At 40.1% G+C, this 15,937-nt stretch overlaps 1 protein-coding gene across 5 annotated transcripts in view; it reads left to right on the top strand.

The window, feature by feature from the left end:
- Positions 1-15,937, top strand: part of triqk (triple QxxK/R motif containing) — a 128,758-nt gene that overhangs the window by 37,117 nt on the left and 75,704 nt on the right. For 2 of the 5 annotated variants that reach the window (XM_077506304.1, XM_077506303.1), the window contains exons 5-8: positions 10,820-11,000; positions 13,514-13,846; positions 13,920-13,990; positions 14,216-14,278. The gene's annotated coding sequence lies outside the window, so the exon portion shown is untranslated. Of the gene's footprint in view, positions 1-7,167; positions 7,203-10,819; positions 11,001-13,513; positions 13,847-13,919; positions 13,991-14,215; positions 14,279-15,937 lie in introns of those variants that run through there. The other 3 variants (XM_077506305.1, XM_077506307.1, XM_077506306.1) reach the window with 3 other exon arrangements.

The raw sequence follows: 15,937 nt of genomic DNA, 5'->3' as shown, positions 1-15,937 counted from the left end.
GGAACGAAATGGCCACCGAGTGCGCGAGAGTCGTTCCCCCAAGTGCATTCATTAGCCAGCGTTAGCATAATTGATTCCCAGCGCAGCCGTAAAAAAGACGAGCCAGTCCTTCTTATTCCCCGTAGTGTCACACTTCTGGACCCGGGCGACTAACTTCCATCATCAATCATTAAAGTGCATAAAGGGCTCGGTTCAACGAGGAGACCCTGGAGAGGGGATCTCCCGAGAGGGGATCCCCAGAGCGGAGACCCCCAGTCAGTGACGCCTAAATCACAGGGTGACACGTCCGAAAGTCCACCTCCACCCAAAATTGTCATTTCTTAAGTAGCTAGCTTGGATTGAAGTCATTGTAATGGAAACGCTACATGCGATCACGCCTGGGTGAAGCAGCATGTGGCTCGTCTTGACCAAGGTTATTCTCGGGCATTATGTTAATTGTAACCGTAAACAATTTAACAATATTTTGACCACGCCAATACTCACCACCCAATATTACGATATGTTAACATTATCACAATAACGATAACATCACAGGACGACAATTTTGCCAATGCACAATTTATCGGAAATAGAAAAACATGTACGGCACCTAATAGGAAGAACATTCCATGCAATATTTACAACAATTATGATCCCAATACAGCGAGTATGCCATTTATCGGAAACTAAAATGCACGTACGGGAATGGAAAAATGTATAATACGTAATACAAGTAGCTCACTATAGATATATTAAATTATACAACAATAACAATACTATCAAGATACGATTACACGATTTTATTGTAAGTGCAAAAAATAGTTGTGATGCGTATTACAACTCTATATTATATTCATAATCTTATGAAAAAAGCTATTTTATCCCACCTCAAAGCCATCATGTATATTTACCCATTCGTTTCGCAATCTAACTAGCCTCCGGAATTAGCATATCAGCTAATTAAAATGCTAGCGTTGTCGTAGCTTTGAGGCGTCAACATTCCGAGCAGGTGTGCGCCTCATTAAGAGACGCTATAACGTAACTATAATTCATAAACGGATATTTCATCTGCCTGTCGCCATCCTTCATCTTTAGGGTTATGATGGTAACCCCCCCCCGCTAAAGTAAAAGCACCCCTCTCGTGATGTATGCGCACCTTGCAAAATAACCCATATTCATAAAGAATATTCATGATGAGCACAGATGGTGCGGAAATTGACTTTGTGTTGAAGACGCGGGCCCGGGCAGACATTTTAATGTAGTGCAGATGCAAATGATGCATTTTCATATTTTGCAATGATAATGTGTCCACTTCGGGGCGGTCAGGAAGTGAGGCTGCAGGCAGGAAGTGACCTCCCATTTACAGTCAACTTTTCTATGATATTTACAGTGTGTGGGTTAAATCAACCTTCAGTTGCAAATGCTTCCACTAGAGGGCAGTGACGCTCTTCTTGCACTTCAGATGATATGATGAGACACTTGCTGGCCACGTTATTAGGCACACCCATTTACAAACGCAGTTTAATTCTGCTGGTTTCATATCCAATCGATAATGTGTCAAATCTGAGGATGCCTGAAGTTGTATGCAGTCTAATGTGTCAAGTGTTACCAAACGAAAAAACAAAAACAAAAAAACACTTCTCCTTCACCTTACATGGCTTTTTACGGGCCTGTGGAAGGAGAGTGAGGCAGGTGGCGCTCATGCATTTTTAACACGTCGCTTATTTGCAGGCCGCCCGCACCTGTTTTGTTTCCCCGCCTTCATCCTCCATCGCTCCGCGTTGACTTTTAAATGGACTTTTGCTGTCAGGCTCAAAGCTCTCTGCTGCCACCTGCAACCGCCTCGCACCCTGGAAACAAACAGGGCAGCCCAGCCTCTGGCTCGCGGTGCGCTCCACAGCGTGTGGTAAACTATTGACGTCACACTTTCCTAAAAAGAAGACACTACATTTTAAATAAAAGAAAACCAACTATCCATCCATCCATCCATCCATCCATTTTCTTGACCACTTATTCGTCACAAGTGTCGTGGGGAGTGCTGGAGCCTATCTCAGTCTCAGCCGGCTCTGGGCAGTAGGCGGGGTACACCCTGGAATGGCTGCCAGCCAATCGCAATTAAAAAACGCGAGCTATTGAGATAAAAAAAAAAAAAAAAAAAATCTCAAAAAGAAAACCGTCTGTTGTACTTTCCTAAAAAGAACACAACTTAGTCACGCTTTCCTAAAAAGAAGAAAACAGTTGTTTCACTTTATTTTTTCAAAGATTAAAGACTATTAATATCACTTTCCAAAAAATAAGAAAATCCATTTTCACACTGCTTTAAAAAAACAAAAAACAAAACTTTTGTCACACATTCCTAAAAAGAAGAAAAAATATTGCTGTTGGATTATTACAAAACAAGTTCCTAAAAAAAGAAGAAACTATTGCTGTTTCACTTTCTGAAAAAGAAAGATTATTGCACTTTACTTAAAAAACCTTTCTGTAGCATATTCCTTGGAAAAGACCAAAACTCAAAAACTATTGTTGCACTTACTAAAAAAGAAAGACAGTGTTGATGTTGCAGTGAGAAAAAAAATGCACCAAAAAAATGTTTCAAAAGTAAAAACCATTTAAAAAATATTTTTTTTTGAAACAGTGGATAAGCCGCATTAAAAAAAAAAAAAAAAAAAAAAAAAAAAAAATATTAAGCAACTGTAATGTTGCAAATGTCACTAGTAGCATGCAGTCATAAGATCGTTTGGTGACCCGAAGCAGCCTTGCACCTTGTCTGGTTGAGCACACTCGTTGCCAAATGCAAAGAAAAAGCAAAAGCGTGCACGGCCGCCTTACGAGCCGCCCTCGCTAATGCACTTTCGCTGTTGACGTCGTTCAACGGCGGCCATGTTGCTTGTTTGCGCCCCATTGCAACATCTGTGCAACGGCCTTCGCAAGACGCCGAAAATCCACATCAGAGAGAATGCGGGTCGGAGAGGCGGCCCATCGGATAATGTGTCTGGACAGCACACAGATGTGCAATGCACACACGAACAGCGCGCACACGTGCAGTCAGTTTTCAAATTTCCCACACTTTAGCGCCGTCCTTGAAGGCATCTTGCCTTCCATATAGATTTGGATCTTGTGCGACGAGAGAGAAGATGTCGACTTTTCTCTGCTCGCTTCTCATCATGGAGTGACACATAAAAGCATGCAGTTGTCCACACGCATGCACACACATGATGTGTGGCGATGGCCGGGGGTGGGGAAAGCAGCACCTGCTCCTCCATTTGAAAACTATTTAGGGAGGCATCAAACTCCATCAGGGCGAGTCTGATTGCGCTCGTCTCTTCACACTCGCCGAGTCAATTACCCCCTTCCCCCTTTCACCTTACACGCACGCACACACTCGCACTCCCCCGGCAACACCTGAGCCGCAGCCCCGGCCCTAATAGCGGTGCTCCAAGGGCACCCGCCGCCTCAATGGCGGCCAATTCCCCCCCCCATTGTCGGCCTTTTGCCAAGCCTAATAGCTTCGGCGAGCAGGAAGTTGGCGGCGGCGCGTCGGCATTCGTGCGCTCGCGCCGACTCCTCGGCACCAGCTTATTTATCCGCCGCCGTTTTTGAAATAATCAAGTTGACGCATCTGTCAGATGGCGCGAGCAGGAATGCTAAAAGGTCAGCGGGCGACGCTGGCAGCTGCTCCCGCGCCAAAAGAACCTCCCGCCGCCTCCGAATAGCGTCGGCGTCATTACGCCGCAACAGATGGGACTTTCATTCGGCGGCGGCGGTGGCGGCGGCCACGAATTTGTGAGCGCGCTCGGCACATCTGCACTCCCGAGCAGGTTGGAGTGCAAGGTTGAGATTTGCTTTCGAGGACGAAAGTGGTCACACTCTTCACGAAGAGAGAACAACTCCACGTCGGCATGTTTATTAGAAGAGAGAACTATTCTAGGGTGCTTTTGGTCTCTTTTTGCTCGGAGAAAATAACACCAGGTTGCCTAGTGTGTTATGTGCTGAAGGGTTGGATCCCCAAGCGCAGACAAAAATAAGGGTTTAACTATTTATTCACATAACTTGACTAAATGAAAAGCAACGAGAATGCATCGAGAATCACGAGACGCCAAGCCCCCTTGGGCTTTGGAGAAGCACAGAGGAACAGAGAGCAATAATCTGACAACACACACATTTCTCAGACAGCTTGTATAGACAGCAAATCAATCTCGTTGGTTATTGCTAGACGTGGGTACCAATACTGACATGGAATTATCTGATTGACCGTTGACCTAGTAACGCGATTAAAGTTTCTTGACATCACATAGTTCTTACATCATATAGCATTAAAGATTCTTGACATCACATAGCCCAAAACTAGTTGAAACTTGATGATGGTTACATCAACACAAAACAAACACTTGACCTCAAACTTGAAAGTTCATGAACTCAAACCTAACCCAGGCGTGACCCCAGACATGAGACAAGACCCGAACATTACTCCTGCGTGACCCGAGTCATGACATAGTGGTCATTTTTAGCACTTTTTGCATGACTGTAATTGTCAGGTCATTCTGTGGTCTAGAAGAGAAAGCAAGTCCAGGATTTAATATTATGTTGCTATACTAGAACAGAAAACCACCACAGGTTCTCATGTGGTCACCGTCGTTGCAAGTGCAAACAGTTTCGGTTCCACTTGTGATCACTTTTCTTAGAAGAGCGAACACCAAAGATCCACTTTGTTCGAAAGAGCGAAAAACTCCAGGAACTCCTTTATTAGAAGAGTGAACAACTTCAGGTTTGGGGTCATTAATAATTAGAAGAGCAAACAATTTCAGGTCCCCTTGAGATCAAACTTATTAGAAGAGCGCACAACTCCGTCTCCCCCTTTGTTCGGAGAGTAACAACTGGTTAAGTCATTGGTTGCTAGGCGGAATTTCTGTGCCACTTAAGATTTGTATTTTTTTTATATATATAAAACCTCATAACCACCGTGTGTGTGTGTATTTAACATGATGTGACATCATGTGCGCCTCCTAATTGACAGCTGCCACTACTAATGAGCCGCCCCGCTTTGATTGACAGCTCCCCATCTCCTCAAGCCCCACCCACTTTGCCCATTAAACTGCCCACTGACTTACTGACTGCACTTTGCCTGAGCTTCAGCTTCTGGGCGCGTTGTCGTACATCTTCGCTGCGTGCACGGGCGTCGACAGCTGGATGCAGACTTTGAAGCAATCAACAGAAGAATAAAAAGTTAATTATGAATGAATTAAAAGTGGATCTGTAACGGCTGCGTTTCGGAGCACGTCAGGCGTGATGGATTTCGTGAGTTAGACGTCGTAATTGGCTTTGCTGGAGCACTTGTGCAACTGTGATGGGACAGAAAGGCGCTTACGTGTACATTATGTAGCGCTATTAACCTCTTGATATACAATTTGCCCCCCACTTACAAGGACATTAAGGCCACTCAAATACCCGTATATTGGCTGTTGGCTGATATATGGAATTCTATTGTGCGGACATTAACATCCAAGATAAGAGCAGACGAAAAGTACATTAAAACAAGAAGTTTGAATACAGTATTAAATCCAATCAAGTTTTTATACTAGCTAGCGACTAATTGTGATTATGTTTGCAGCTAAAAATTGGTGGTAGCAAGGTAGCTAGTTGGCGATTAACGTTAGCAGCTAATATTATTAAACATTTACAACTGTCGTACACTTGTAAAAGTAGGTGGCAGCTTGCAAGCAGCTAGAAGCTAATGGATAGATGCTAGCTAGCAGCTAAAGGTTGTTGTCTAGCTAGTTAGCTCGTGATTCATAGCATCTAACATAGTTAAGCACCCACAACTGTCGTAAGAGTGTAAAAATAAGAGCGTGCTAGTTGCTAGCAAGTCAAACTCACATTTGATGATATTTTGCAGATAGCCAGTAGCACTCATCAATGTAATAAAAAATAAACTAAGCATGATACAAAAATAAAAAAATAAAATAATAATAATAATAATAATAATAATAAAAAACCCGACAGCATTGCTAGCAGCATCCTTGGCACTAAACCAAAACCTGTAGTGACTCCACTGTAGTGTAACATGCTGCTAAAGTTACAAAAGTAGCTCACAGGAAACGACGACGCAACTATGCTAATCACCTTTCCACCTTTCACCGACATGAACGATGAGCTTCTTTAATGGCGCATCAAGCCGCTAATGTACCTCCTTTGTACCTTTCCCACTCGTTTTCAATTAAGCTGCATGGCCATTTACATATGCTAATGAGCGTCATATTAATTATCATGGAATTGGCTAATTAGCTGCTGCAGAAGAAGGCATTGTTCGTGACATGGGAAAGGTGTGTTAAGTTTTTTTTTTTTTTTTTTTTTTTTTTTTTTTTTTTTTTTTGTTGTCAGGGCTGCGTGCCACGTCTGAGTTAAGCCTCGCTGACGTTTTTAATAATTGAAGCCTTTCGGCTCGCACAAAGTATGTGCACCCGCTAACAACCCTAGCTTTCACGGTTCGCAAGCATATGGTCGTGTAATGAGCTTGTAAAAAAGTAATGCCATGTGGCCAGCGTCGTCTTCCTCGTCTTCCTCCTTGTTTAGGGATGTAGCGTTGTCCATCTATCTTGTAAATGATGTTCAAATTTGGTAGCAAACGTGGTCATTGAGAGACCCCGGGATATGGCCAAATCAGCTGCTTCGAAATGAAATGGCAGACTTTCTGTGGTTTTTCAGACATTGCTTTTTTGAGGCTTTATTGTTGGTCTGCTCAAGATAGATATTGCTACTAAATTTCATATTGCTAATTGAATTTATTTTGGGGCTGAATTTTCAGCAAAATTTGTCAGAACACCAGAGAATAATGAAAGTAGCTGTTTTTAATCAAAATGGCTGCCCTCCGGTGTCTTTTCAAGCATGGCTTCTTCAGACTTTTTTGTGAGTCTACTAAATTCTATGATGCTAAATGAAATCGTTTTTGAGGGATGACAATTTTTTTTGTTTTATTTCACAGATTGTTTCCTCTTGATATACAGTAGCAACTGGCAGTGTCACGAACTTGGTCTTTAGGGGGAGCTGTGGCGCACTCTTGAAGTTGCCTCCTGCGGCATAATATTGTAGAATAACAACCCGGCACATAATGCAGCGTCCTTGGTTCTTTTCAGCTTCCATTTGAATATGTAGTATCAAAAGACAAGCGGACACCCCACTCGTGTATCCCCCGTTTATTTCACACGGCTACACTTCACAGGGACGAGGTAATAACACACCCCCTGCCGTGCTGACAGCCTGATTGGGTATTTGAGGGAGCCCCCTCCCCCACATTCATTTGCATGCTAATTGATGAGTGTACACCACCTCCACACACATCGTTGACATAGCTTTAGCATTTTGGCTAACAAGCTAACAACAGCAAAGCTTTGCATTATAGATAATGTCCAATATAATGTAAACAGATAAAAACAAAAAGGAGAGAACCCTAAGACGATAGGACATCAGCGAGAAGTTGACTCATTGAAGGACCTCCAGCGCCAAATCACTTGTTGTGTCACCTGTAATCACCTGCGGCATATACAATTGATTATTGACTACCTCCACAAGCTTATAAACAAAAAAACTGGGAAAACTCCCAAGTATGTAAATTGCCTACCTTGGAGCAGACAGAGTATGACTTTTGACAGAGTTGATTTTTGAGAGGTTCAAATAATACATACGGCCACATAGTTTTGAGGCTTTACGTAGGTAGCATTGCGTTAGCGGTTTAGTTTCGGTTAAAAAGCTCATAACATCATACCATTATTTTGCTAATTGCTATGCAGATGGTTACACAGTTGTAGTTGTTTTTTTGTGTGTGGATTATTTGGGGATGATTTCAAATCACTATGCAGACGGATGCATAGCTTGGAGGCTTTAAATTGGTGGCATAACTTTTGGAATTTTGGATTTGGTAAAAAAGCTAACCTTGTCTTCATATTAATTTACAAATTTCCCATCCGGATGACCACATAGCTGTTGATTTTTGAGGGGTTCAAATGACAGTGCTAATGCATAACGCATAGCTTTAAAGCTTTGCATTGCGTAGCGCTGTGTTTGCATTTTGCTTTCAGTTAAGAAGCTAATAACAGCATACCATTAGTTTACTAAAGGCTATGCATATGGTTCCACGTTTTTTTTTTTTGTGGGTGGGGGGCATATATAATAATATATAATATATTGGTAACGTAACTTTAGCATTTTGATTTTGGTAAAAGAGCTAACAATGTGTCTCAATATTAATTTACAGAAAGCTATGCGTATGACCACATAGCTGTTGATTTTTGACGGCCGCATAGCGGGGGCTTTGATAAAATGCCAATATTTTACAGATAATACAAGTAGCTTACAAATCCATCCCTCCTCTTCTTCCTTTTGTCTTGGACCTCATCAATAATTGAGGAATGCACAAACACAGCAACACACATGAAATATGTATGCACGCACGCGCACATACACACACACGCACGCAGCAGTGCTTCTTTTTTTTAAATTTCTTTTGAAATAAAAAACAAACAAACAAGTATTTCAAAGATAGTTGCTGCTGAAATGTTGATGAGTGCACCGCTCACTCGCTCTCTGGCCCACCAGACAGACCGAATTGATTCTTGCACACGACGTAAACACGAGCAGCGCCGCAATATCGGTGACACGTCGGGCATTTGGAACGGGAAAGCACGGACATGCGCAACATGCACATCCATCAGGAAATCGATGGAAAATAAAAGAAAAAAAATGCAATAAAAGCAAAACAAAATAAATCAAAGAAAATAACTAATTTATGAAAGTAAACAAACAGAAAGTACAAATAAAAAAATAAATTAATGACAGGAAAATATATAAAGAAATAATTCAATAATAAAAATACAATAAAACAAGTAAAATTAACACACAAAAAAAAAATAAAAAAAATAAGAATCACAAAATTATTCAAATGAAATTATTTAAAACAAAAAGGAGCTAAAAGTATAAATTAAAATGAACAAATAAAATGGTAAAAGAAGAAAACAGCTACAAATAAATACAATGTACAATAAGATCCCCCCAACAAATTTTACAAACTAATATAAACAATACAAAATACAAATAAAATGAAATTACAAAAAAGAAAAAAAATTCTAAAATTATAATATAAAATTATAATTATAAAATGTTGATATTATTTTATGAATATTATGCATACATTCTACACTTTGGCAAAGAAAAAACTCATGCATGGTCGAACTCAATAGGCGCATAGTTCCTCAGCCCGCATTTCTCCTTCTCAGAACTTTTTTCGTCACTTGAGTCGACATTTTTTCTGAGTTTGCGCTGTACCGCTTGCATGTCATTTTCCCAGCAATCCTCCCCGACCTGCTGTTTGCTTTTTCTTGTGTCAAAATCACTTTAGCTGTGATGTTTCCACACTTGCTGGGCCTTTGTATGGAAAAATAAATGGAAAAAAAAACAAAAACGGACAGAGTTGAAAGTCAAAATCCCCGTGGAAGTCCTGGGCGTCGCCATGACACAGCGATTGGTTCCGCTGGCCTCTTAATGAATGGCGACGGTAGCTACGGGGACCCATTCGGTCCATAAAAGCCGACAAGTCGCCAAAAGCGCCCCAGAGGGCCAAGGGGGCCTGTCAATTCCAAGTGCATTTTTTAAATACTTTTTTTTAAAAGTTATGAGTTATAAGTTTTTCAAACATTAGCAACATGGCAAACAAGTAAATAACATCACTGCAATGTTTTTATGTACAAGATTAGAGCTAGTTTTTAAACGTTATTACGTAATGTTAGCATTTTGGCTAGTGAGATTACTGAAGTTAGGAACTGTTTTTTTCAACAACAGTATTTTAGTCAGCAAGCTAAACAGTGCAACATTGGTTTACATGAAATCTTACCTTCACATACAAGTGCTCAACTCACAATTTTTTCAATTTACAGGCCATTTCTCAAATATTAGCATTTTGGCTAACAAGTAACAGTGCATGGCGTTGTTTTTCTATACAGGATTACGAGCTGTTTTTGATGTTATTACCTCACATTACCATTTTGGCTAAGCTAAGAAGATTGTAATGTGTTGGCTTGACTTCAAAATACGACAATTTAAAAGTTTTTCAAGCTATGAGCCATATTTCAAACAATACTATTTTGGTTAACAAGCTAATAATGGCATAGCATTATTTTATGTACATTTATACCTTGACTTAATTAAGAATTCCCCAACTTACAGGTTTTGTCCAATAATAGCATTTTAGTTGAACGAGCTAATAACAGCACAGCATTATTTTACGCAAAGTCTTACTGAGGAGTGCCGCAGCTTACAAGTTTCTCAAGTTACGAACCGTATTTCAAGCATTACTATTTTGTCTAATAACTGATAACAGCTTTGCAATGAATGGCTGTCTTTTTTTTTTTTCTTTTTTTTTTTTCTTTTTCTTTTTCTTTTTTTTTTTTCTTTTTTTTTTTTTTTTAAACAAAATCGCTACAAAACGATGTCACAGAAGAGGCACTCGGTTGTTGTGATAGAAATTGGCAGCGACCCGGATGGATGGCTTTGGATTTTCAAGTGGCGATGCGGATGAAAAGCGCCTTTGAAAAGAGCCTCGTCGGTGGAGAAGTGAGCAAGAAGGAGCTGACAAAATGTTGTTTTCAAGGCTTTTTCCCCCACATCAATTAGTAAAACCATCTCTTTACTTCGTGCTCCTTTTTTTTTTGAGTGCTGAGGCGACTCTGCGAAATTGCCACCACACAAGGAAAAAAAACAAAACACCATTATGCTGGCTATTCAAACTAAAACACAAATGCAGACTGGATAAAGCACACACACTGGAAGGAAATGACTTTGAACTTGATGTCAGGTGACATGGAAGCAGTCGGGCGGGATCGAAGCCTTTCTTTGCGAGGTGAGATGAGGTGTCACCAGCGGGGTCGTCACGGTGAAGGCGGCGGGCGAGGGCAGGCCACTCACAGAGTCAGACGATCGCACGCCGAGCGGGCCTCTTTCTCACCACTGGACAAAAGTACAAACGCCCACGGGAGGTGAACAGAACAACTTCTACTTATCTGACTTGCTGCAAGATGTCAGTCTGTTGGAATTTTTGCTTTCGCCCAATACTTTTGCCCACATAGGATATAATAGTGATGATTTATGTATGACATCATTGGTTACAACTTTATGTATGATTTTTGTATTAAAGGAACACTTTACTTATTGATCCATTTTTAGCAGCAAAAAGTTGCTACTTTTTCAATAATTAATTTGGTGACGTGATTATTTTTTTATGTACATTTAATAACTTTTAAACCGATGTTAAAATGAATCGAACGCCGGCATGTTTGTTACACGTGACTAAATAACCCGGATGTTTACGTCACTAGTGTGTAAACGCTACACTATGGAAGCACTATGCAACGCAGCCGTGCATCTAGCGTCAAACCCGGAAGGATTAAACCTTATCGCTTCGATCCAACACGACAAAATAACCCTACCGAAGGAAAGTCTGCCTTGGATGTGAAAGTTGTGGCGCCAGATGGTCTTTTCGGGCACAAAATAAACTTTAACGAACGAGTGAATCAGGCGGGGGGGTGGTGCGGGAGCTGCACAGGAATGGACAATCCGCTAATGAATGTGTGCTGGCTGGAAATGAAAGAACTCGAGGATCGGTTCCTTGCGGACAATCTCAACTGCCAATATCCAACAGGTAACGTGACACACAGCACGAGCAATGCAAAACGTGTGGAACTGACGAACTATTTCAGGAAAAAGAAAAAATAGTAAAATTAAATGTATCATCGTTACAGCGCCCAACCTCCCCTAGCTGTTTTTTTTCTTTTCTTTTTTTGCGTAGCGTCCCGATGATGTAAACGAAAGGTTGCAAGAAGGTTGTGTATTAACCGTGTTTATTTATAGACAGAATGAAGTAAGGAAATGCGAGACGCCGTTACCTAGGCTGGTTACCACAGGAAGAACAGCGGGACAGAACACAAATGTAGTACGTCGCACACGACACATGATAATGACACTAATCCACATTCTATAAATTTTTTGGTAAAATAAGATTATGAACATGGTCAATTTGTGAAGTATAAACAACTTACGAGCTAATAAAACATAACGTCCTCGTCCCCGTACTTGACGATGTTCACACTCAAATGAATTATGAAATAAAACAGTCCGTGCAGTATAATAACGAAACATGCCTACCTTTCGCTTTAAATTTGCTTCGCTTCTCCGAGATCTTTCAGTGGCCGTAGGTAGGGACTCGATTTGTGCCGGCTGTTGGTGACAGTGAAGGCTCCGTGTTGCTAGCAGTTGCGGAAATAGCCGCCAGAGATCCTCCATCGGCTGGATTATTTCCCACGTCTGGTTCTTTAAAGATACTCGGTACTGCGTTGGGCTTTAGTATTAGGCGTGTGGCGTACCCCATCTCAAATTGTAACATATTTTCGAAGTCCTCATGCCTGAAATGTTCGCTGCACACACGCGCCTGCTTGTCCTTGCCGGGAGGTTGACAGCACTTAGCAAACAAACCATTGTCTACTCAAGTGGTTGTTTTTTTTTTTTTTTTTTTTTTTTTTTTTTTAGGGGGGTCTCGCGGGTTTTTCCTTGCCGACGCCTTGCAAAATTTTGCAATACACAAAGGCATAAGTGACAGTTTGTGTCCTCCTCGTTGTTATGTCTGCGTGAACTACTGTTCGCCAAGAGAGTATACACACTAGTGACGTCACCACTCGGGGGCGTTCCAACACGGAAGTACTTCTATGTTGAAGAAAAGTTAAATAAATCAATATAAGGGTGTATTCTTCAGCTCTTATGCATTTTTCGTAGCTAAACTAACTATTTACTGCCGATCAAGCCATACATGTAAAATTAAAGGAGCCTTCCTTTAAATAATTAGCAATATTTGTCTTTTTTTTTTTTTTTAAAACAATTTGTTTTGTTTTGTTATTTTGGTCGAATTTTTAACTAAATTTCCAACTTTGAATTAATTGGCTTACTGGACAATTACAATTAAGCCTCTTGAAAGGTCGCTGAAAACACCGTTACTGCCCCCTAAAGGACTGGAGTCAGAACACCATTTATGACTGAAAGCTTTTTTGTTGTTGTTGTTGTTGTTGTTGTTGAATTCTTCAGAGAAAACGTGTGCACCACAAACAAAACAAATCAAACCAACTAAATTGCTAGCACACTAAGCAACTAACAGAAGTGAATGGCAAACTAATAAAAAAACAAAAAACAAAAAACAAATAAGTAAATCAACTAAAGAACGTGTGAAATATATATTTTATGCCCTTTTAAAATGACATTGTGATTTTGTAGCTGTTTACCGTTATTCATATTTGTGAATAATGGTCTGCCTCATGAAAATCTGTAAAATTTTGTATGATTTCTGATTCAGTTCTTCAGAGAATGTCTTCTCAAAAAAGACTGAGACAATTTTTTTTATTCACATTTTTATATTTTAAGATTTTCTTTTTTTTTTTTTAAGAACAAAGGTGTAAATGTTGTACTTTGTTGCTTTTAATATCATTTGTTTTGTGTTGATATACAGGTTACTTGTGCTGTTTTGACGAGTCACATGGCGTACAGGTGGTGCCAGCGCCTTTGAAACCAGGTGGCTAATTAGTAATTTACTACTTATTCAAACTTAGAAGGCATGTTGTACCTTGGCCAGAGCTTGGTGGACCTCCTTGGAAACAGGTGAACAAACACTCAAAGTATTCACTTCTAAGAATCTGAAGAAAGCTGAGGTGAACTACCTTTCATCACATCCAAATGTTGAAATTAGTGACAGATAATATAACTTGGCGCAGGTTTAAAGGGGAAGGAGAAGATGCAGAGGTCTTACCTATAAGGAGGAAGGGGGCAAAGCGTAAATTTTAAGGTAATGTTGGTATGTTTTCAGAGTTCATAATATAAGATAACATACTAATTAATAGAATATCGGTTGTGCTCAGGTTTCAGGCTCTGAACGATTCTTCAAAATGTTCTGTCCACAAAATCCATTCTGAGGAGGAGAGCAAGACAGGTAAATGATTCTGCGCACTGTACTACATGATTGTGATGACGTTATTGCGGTAACACATATTGCTGACTTGTACAGTAAGTTTGAAACTTACATGCTGTGTTGTTGATATTGTTTAGGTGCACGACTCACTTTTTCAAGACTACAAACACAATTACAGCTCTACAACAGCGCACCCAGACCCATCGTTAAAAAAAAATGTTGAACAGGGCCTTCTGTTTGTTTCAGGCAACCCTTTTTGCGGTGCGTGGGGACCAACCGGAAGAAAGGGAAATACTGCATTCGTAGTTGGTAAGTTTTTCAAAGATCACTGAACAAAATCATCACAAATCTTAGCACATTCTTTTTTTTTTTTTTTTTTTTTTTTTTTTTGAGATAGAGAGCTCTCAGAATTGTTCATTCGGTAGTCTTACCGATTCAACATCTTATCATCATTGCGTTTTTTTTTTTTTTTTTTTTTTTTACGTGTGCGCGTGCGTGCGTGTAAATTTCCCATTACCCTTCACCTTAACCGGAGACTTCAGAGTCTCGCCACAGTCGTGAAGTTCAGAAGGTCAGGAGACCAGAGGAAAGGTCAAAGAAAAGAAAGATAATACAAAGTAAAATCCAGCACCAACTAAACATTTCCTACCATCTGCATGGTTACAAAATCAGTCTTACGCCAACCCCAGAAACCTCTAAATTCCATATTTTAAGATTTTCTTAACGTGTTAATTTATTCATGAACTAATAAGGTGAATGTGGAAAAGTAATTTGAATAAAAAACATTGAGCGCCTTATCTTTGCGTAAGGAAACTGTTAAAAACAAATGCAAATGGCGAACGATGGAATGAAAACAAGGCTGCAGATTAGCAATTACACACACACATGCTAAGACGCATTTGATTAATTGTATTCGTGCGTCATTATGCGGTAGCCTGCTGCTAATTAACTTAAGCGCACTTTTGCATATTGCACTTGTTTAATTTCTTCACGGGCAGCGCCATTAATGGAAAAAAAATCATTTGACTGATGTAAAACAAAAATCTACTTTATCCTGGCAAGCACTTGACTTGTTCGGCCAAGAACATGTCCAAGTTTTGCATTATTTCATACTCAATTATTCATCAAGCATGTTGAATTCAAAGAAGATGAGACGTTTTGTCAGTCAATTCAAATTTATTTACATAGCTCTCAATCACAAAATAATAATAATGAATTATTTTCTTATAGCAAAATCTGCCTAGCAACAAGTGACCAAAAAGTGTCATCCTGGCCATTCTGTACCTTTTTCCCAAGCATGCCTTGTCATAAATATGATCTCCGTTTCTGTCGTCTGCAGCATTATTTATTTATTTATTTTGAGTGACAGATGGCGCCTCTTTTGTCGTGTTACCCGGAACTCGTTTCGCTCTCAGGCAGACAAATGAGCGGGATGGCATTACGGCGACCGTACGTCGTCACCGACTGCAATTGATGACCCGGGGCGTAACTTTTGTGTGAGCGTGCGTGCGTGCGTGTGCGTGCGCACCCTGCAGTGCAATAGCAGTCAACAACACCCCCCACCACATAGTGTGGGTCAGCTGTAACAGTAGCCCAGCATGGCCATTATGCACTGTATGAGGTGCGCCACGCCTCCTTTCGATGGCTTCTCGTGTATTTAAAACTGCTTGCCAAACAACTGCACAAACTTGAGGAAAACCTCAAACTGAAAAATTCAAAGTTTTGAGATGCGATAGGACAAAAAAAATGCACACATATCTAAGTTTAAAGTGTATTGGATTATTTTTTTTATTTTATTTTATTTTTTTTGCTTTGACTTTTATTTAATAAATTCAGTTTTAATTAGTTTTCAGATTTTTTTCCTGTTTTATGAGGGTTTTTTTTTTCATTTTTTTTTAAAATGCTTCTTTAGTTATTTTTATTTTATTTTATTAAATATATGGAGTATTTGTCGACTGTCATGACTGG

The sequence above is a fragment of the Festucalex cinctus genome, chromosome 19 (assembly GCF_051991245.1).
Source record: "Festucalex cinctus isolate MCC-2025b chromosome 19, RoL_Fcin_1.0, whole genome shotgun sequence".
NCBI classification, from domain to species: Eukaryota; Metazoa; Chordata; class Actinopteri; order Syngnathiformes; family Syngnathidae; genus Festucalex; species Festucalex cinctus.
Note: the sequence above shows the minus strand (reverse complement) of the source record. Positions and strands in the feature narration are given on the sequence as shown.